Consider the following 6,535-nt stretch of genomic DNA (forward strand, 5'->3'; position numbering starts at 1 on the left):
CGCCTCGGACTTTTGGAAAGACGACTTGCTCGTCTTTCCAGTCATTGTCCGGCCTTCTCGCCGCTTTGCGCGGCCTACCTTTGCCTCCGTTGATCATGTGAGTGGAAGCCACATACATGGTTCTCTTTCCGGAGGAGGTACCTTCGCCATGAGGGGTGATGCGCTTGGTGGGTTTTTGCCCACCTGGAAAAAGGTGTTGCAGTTTCCCCTCTTTTAAGGCCCGCTCAATCTCCAGCCGGAGACTGATGCAGTTGTTGGTGGTGTGGCCCGAGTCCTTGTGATACTCACAGTAGAGTGTGAGGTCCTGATTTTTCTTGGACTTCATTGGTTGGGCCGGTCGCAAGAATTGCGGGTCCGCAAGAAGGACCTCGCTTGGCGACATGGTGATCTCGGTCCAGTTGCGGTCTCGAGAATCTTTCTTGGGTGCCCGGTTGTCCCGTTGAGGACTGTGTTTCCTCGGGTCAAACGGGTTGGTCCGCGGGACATACGTTCTGGAAATATCGCTATTCCCTACGTCCCGGTTGCGTTTATTGTTACGCTTGGACCCTTGGTTGGAAGTTTCGGCTTGGTGCTCCGCCTTTGCCATATGCGGTTCGAGGGACCGCTGTGTCTGGGCATATGTCTTGACTACGGCCATGACATCTTCCCATTTTTTAGGCAAGCCTTCTTTGCCGGAGATGGTCATAACCATCTGCTTATCCTTCACGGCCTTGATGAAATGGTTCCGTGCCATTTGATCTGCCACGTCGCCTATTTCTAGGCACTCTTTATTGTATCGGACAACGAATGCTTCTAGGGATTCGTTGTCTCTGCGCCAGATATTCATGACGTCCAACGAGTCACGCGCGTGACGTCGTTGCTGGCTGAAATGAGCGAGGAACTTGGCATGAAAGTCCTCGAATGAGGCCAGTGATCCCACTGGCAAAGAATCGAACCAAGCCCTGGCCAGACCCGTAAGGGTCTGGGGGAAAAAATTGCACCAAGTGGGTTCGTCCCACTGGCCATTGCACCCTGCGCCTATGAAAATGTTCATGTGGTCGTCCGGGTCGGATGAGCCACTGTATTTCCCAACGTTGAATGGGAATTTTGTTGTGGTGACATGGGCGTGGGCTATTCACGGGGCGAATTTGGAGTTTTCGGCCGCAGCTTTCGGCCTATAGGGCTGGTTCTCAGGGCGTTTTGCAGCCCTGAGGTATGTACTGCGGGGGTGAGTGGGAGGAACATAGTTGCGTCCTCCCGGTCTGCTGCAGGTGTCATGCGAATCCCCACAATATGTTCGGTCGTCCGGGTCGGTACGACCATACTCTTCGGTGTATGGCTGTGGGCCCAACCGGCTCTGAATTCCAGAGCCATGTCGGGATGCGGACCGTCGTCTGTCCTCAACGTAAGGACCTAGGCGAGTATGCACTGGTCCCCTGGTGTGGGAGCCGTACGCGGAATCATCCTCGTTAATTGTGTGGACCGAACAGTAAGATGATCCGCGGTCTTCACGTCTGCTTCTCAAAGCTGGACGTGAATGCGCCCTGCCTTCGTATTGTAAAACACGATCGGCAGGGGTGTGCGGTGCTGGGGTCGGCCCAGCTTGTATTTGCGCTTCCGCACAAGCGCGGTTGTATGTTGCGGCCAGCAGGGTGGCCTGTTGGTCATACCAGATGTGGGGGTCCATGTTCGGGGGGATCACAGATGCGTATTGTGATAAGTCGTGTCCGAACGTTAAGGATGGACCTCTTTGCGTTGATGTGCCGATATGGCCCGGATTTGGGTCTGGTGGGGTAGTCCCCGCATTTCCTGTGTTGGTGGGGAGTAGATTATCCCCGGTAGTATTGTTTTGGTGATCAGTCATGATTTTGAGAGAGGAAAAAGGATGATCGAAAAAGTGCTAAGAGTAGCGGTGGGCGCCAATGATGAAACAATGGTTAACCGGGCAGGGTTAACTCACTGGTCTCGTCAAGAAGGGTTAATCCCTTCCTCTCGAGGATCGCTGGCTGGATCACCGGTGGGTAGATCTCCTGCACAAGGAAACAAACCGTGACTCGTAATAAGGAGGATGGGGTGGGGGGTGCTCCTTGTTACCACTCTCCGGCGTGAGAATCAGTAGTTTGCTTGGGAAGCAAAGTAAGATAGTAGTAGTAGTGAGAGAGTTGTGTAGAGATACCTCAAACCTGGTTTGGGGTTGGTATTTATAGCCGAGGAGTGAAGGAGGAGGTGGACGGATAGACTGACGGCATGCTGCACCTTTGTAGGTGTGTCAGACATGTCGGCCGGGGAGACGACGCCACGTCAGTCTGTCGCTTACGTAGACCTGACAGGTGACTGCCATTGGTTCCACTTGCACTATGGTGTCAGTCCCACTTGTTGAGCGTATAGGATGCGGTGCTGGCCCGCTGCCTGCGGTAACATCTGATGTTATCGAGTCTCTTGCTTGTGATCAAGAAATATGCGAGATGCGGTGTTGGCCGCATCGTCGCCTGTGGTGACTGTTGCTGTTATCCAGCTTCCTTGTATTGATAGAAGTGTTCACTGGACGCGGTGCGAGGCCGCATCGCTGTGAATACTTCCGTTTTCATACATCAGATGTGATGCTATGTCGCATCACTCTACCGTTCTCATACATCAGATGTGATGCTATGTCGCATCACTCTACTGTTCTCATGTTCCAGGTAAGTCCTCCTTCATCACTAGATAGATTTGATTCAACCCTTGTGTCGACGCGTTCTCGCATGGGCACAAGTTGTTGGCTGGTGGGGGTTTTGATAAGGGTAATGGTCACTCGCGGTCGATGCTGACGCGAGATCTGGGACCATACCCCTTCAAGTTCAGTATGTAAATAATGTAGTGACGGTATGTAAAGTATGATGCAGGAATATACAAGTATCAGAAATCAAGTAGCAGTTCATCAGTAATTTCAAGCAAGCATAGTAATTAAGCAGTAATTAGTCATTAATCAAGTCGTACGGATACCTGGTTTAGTGAGGGTTGTCACATATCCGGACATTTTTCTCTTAAAAAAACATTTTGTATTAGAATCTTTTCTAATGTGCTTTAGCAGTTGAAAATCTATAAAGCAAACCATTGGGGGACACATGTCACCCTATGAGATGCCAAATAAGCAACCACATAAGCATACATGTGGCATATCTCAAATGAGAGGACATGTGGCGTTGCTCTAAGGGCTGGATTGGTTTTGCTTCCTATGTACGATTCATTACTCTCTCTCTCTCTCTATCTCATTCTCATTAATCGTTCAATCCATACTCTTACTCTTAATTCTTACCCTAATTCCCCCCCCCCCCCTCTCTCTCTCTCGCGCGAACACGGTGACGAAGATCTATCCAAGAGTTTCGATCAACATTCATCGGATTTGAAGACTCTAAATCGAAGGTCTTGTCTAAGTTGTTGTTCGATTATTCTTTTTTGTTGTTTCTCATCTGATTTCGTTAATGGTCTAATGTTAGTTAGGATTTTAATCGACGATTTGACGATCGATTATTGTATGTTTTGATTTGTAGGGTTTTAATCGACGATTTGATGTTGTTTCATTCTTTTTTTTTTTTGTTTCATTCGTCTGATTTCGTTAAAGGTCTAATGTTAGTTAGGGTTCATTCATCTGTATTCTTTGATTTTCTTTTATAATCGACGGATACTTCCGATTTCGTTAATGATTGAATGTTATTTATGTCTTTTAATCGATGGTTATAGTGTGGTTAAACTATTAGGATTTTTTTTTCAAAGTTGTTCACGATTCTGTTGTTTTCTTTTCTGATTACAAACTCTAAATCCATTTTTCTTTATTGAAGCTTGAAGATCTGTCGTATTTTCCAATCGAAGACTTTGATAGGTTAGTAGATGGTGGTGTCATGATCTTCTTGCTGGTGTGGGCTCTGACCTGGCCTTTTGGAGTCAGTTCCCGATGGTGCCATAGATGATTTTATCATAATTGATCTGGTTTGATCTAAATGGGTTTTGAACCAACATTTTCATTTTCTTATGTTTACTTATGATTAGATTGGATGTCCTTCTTTTTACGATTATAAAAATTCGGACAAATTATATGTTTTTTTAGATGCCATCTCTTGAACATTAACAACGATTAGGTCCAGGAATTCATCTCGGACTAAATGGTGTTTTTAATGTGGTGGAATAACATATGTTATAGTATCTGATACAGTTAGATTTTGATCCCTTTTTTGCAGGTATAGCAGAGAGCGAGTACAGTACGGTTGAGTGGGTCAGGTATATTATTAAACTCGACGTTTCTTGAAGTTGTGTAGTGTGTGCTATATTAAAATTTAGAGAAATAATCGGATTGAGAATTAGATTTTTATTGGTATTATAGACGCATGTTCTTTGATTGCAGGAAAGTTTACACTTTGATGAGTTATTTTTAGAGAATCAGACTTCGGATCTAAAATGATTCGGATCTCAATGAAAACATGGATCAAACAGTGGAAAAAGAGCATACACACTTTGTATCAAGGTCATTCTGAACCTGTTTATTCAGGTCTATATAGTTCCTCGGGGGATTTTCTTCTATCAGATTCAACAAGTATGTTATATAAGATGCAGTTACATGTTCTATTTGTCTCAGTTAATAGAAGGGTCACAATTACCTTGTGTGCGATGTTTGGGTCAAAACCATTAATCATTTACCTATTGCTTTAGGTTTTCTCTTAATTTCTATATGTGTATAAAGTTTACTCCATTTGGACATCATTTTGCAAGTGCATCTCATGACAGAACAAGGGTTTGGTCAATAGATAGAGTACCACCTTTAAGGATATTGGCAGGACATCTATCTGATGTTGATGTGAGCTTTTTGTGAAGAGGTTGAAGTATTGGTTGGTAGAAAAGGGTCATGTTTTAATATGAGGCGGGTTGGGTAGGGTTGACCCGCAAACCTTTTATTCTTCAATTAAGGATTTTTTGAGATATGTTAATCTGAAAATAGATGATATATATTCACTTAAAATGAAACGATTTCAAGTGTTCTTTTTGAATGTTTTGGATGTGTAGAGGCTGATCTTGAAATGGCAGATGTGACTGAAAATGAGTTAGCAGCTCTTTTCTTTATGAATTGTTATGATTTTTTTGGTTTATCTGGTTAATGATGGTTATTATATGTTTGTGTTATGGGTACATGCACGTGAGAGACCTGAAATTGCACGAGATCAAAAGGAGAAGTTTCTACACCGTTTCTAGCAAGTGCAGCAACAAACTCAGAGTAATACGCTTCTTAACATGCCTCCGATTTCTGCTAGAAACCATAAACAATTCTCGCCACAGCAGAGTCCTCTTTTTCAACAGATGGGTCTTTATGTATCTAGATCATTGCAAACTTTGCTTAAATATAATTATTTTATGAAAATATGTTGATTAGTAAAGTTTAGTTTGTTAAGAATTACGATATGTATGAATATTATTTGCAGTTCAATTCTCAAAGTCCACCAGTTCCCTAGTTCCCTTGCAGGTTCTCTATTGGGTTTTTTTTTGTAGTTTTTTCTTCAATGTGCAGATTCACTTGCCATTTTGCACATTTGAAATGAGCCTTGAACTGGTGAGATAGAGAATTTCTTGAAGTTGCTATTTGACACATGTTACTAATTGGTAGTGGTGGCATATAAGGGGTTCTTTTAATGGGTGAAAACAGATTGGCTTGGCTTTGCTGCTTGGGTACTTGGGATATACTGTTCTTTTTTGTCAATATTTTTTTAACTTAATAAATAATTAGTGTGTCAAACATGATTACAAAAATTAATTTTGTTAATAATAAAACAACGGGCAAAATTTATAGTGCTAGATTCTTATTGTGGATTTTTATGTTCTTATCAAAATGTAGTTTTTTTATCTTCAGATATTAGTAGGGATGATCATGGTACCAGACTGATTACGAAAGGAACCATTACGAAAGGAACCATTACCAGTCTTGAAAAACAAAAAAATGGGTATCGGTACCGGTTTTGAAAATGATCTGAACCGTTCGGTACCGGTACTCAGTACCAAGTGTTCATCCCTAAATGTTTATAGGTGACACATTTTGTATTTTATTCAGTTTTTGTACGCGAACGTAGGATCAAGATAGTTAAGTTGATTTCATTTGTTGATTAAATTATACCAATAACGGAGTAACTCTAATGATCTCTTTAGTCATTTAATATAAAAATGTTAAGTAGTCTATTACTTTTGTATTTGTAGTCATAATCTATTATACTGTTCTAAAAATGTTGTTTATATATTTAGATCCTACCTAGAGACAATCACAAGTGGATTGTTGATTACATACCTTAAATCCATTGTTCTTATATTTCTTTTTTCCTTTTTTCAATTTGTTTACGGTTCACCAAGTTCCTATTTTTCTTTTCGTGTTGGGATTGCAGATGGTGGTGTCATGCTCTCTTTGCTGGTATTGTTGGCTCTAATATGGTATTTTGTAGTCGGTTCCCAATGGTAGTTGGTTGCAATAGGTTAATCTCGAGGGTGGGAATGATAGGTGGCGATGGGATAATTTGAAGGGGAAGACTTCTCGACCAAGGCTTTA

At 42.4% G+C, this 6,535-nt stretch overlaps 1 long non-coding RNA gene across 2 annotated transcripts; it reads left to right on the top strand.

Moving 5' to 3' along the window:
* The first annotated feature begins 3,276 nt into the window (after positions 1-3,276).
* On the top strand, positions 3,277-5,459 carry LOC110937623. Of its 2 annotated transcripts, none has more exons than XR_002590917.2 (4): positions 3,277-3,381; positions 3,798-3,945; positions 4,194-4,233; positions 4,358-5,459. It is a non-coding gene; the product is annotated as an uncharacterized LOC110937623 (long non-coding RNA). The 2 variants fall into 2 exon arrangements; XR_002590916.2 differs by having other exon boundaries at positions 3,798-3,838.
* Positions 5,460-6,535: the final 1,076 nt, after the last annotated feature.

Source organism: Helianthus annuus, chromosome 4 (genome assembly GCF_002127325.2).
Source record: "Helianthus annuus cultivar XRQ/B chromosome 4, HanXRQr2.0-SUNRISE, whole genome shotgun sequence".
In the NCBI taxonomy this organism is placed as follows: Eukaryota; Viridiplantae; Streptophyta; class Magnoliopsida; order Asterales; family Asteraceae; genus Helianthus; species Helianthus annuus.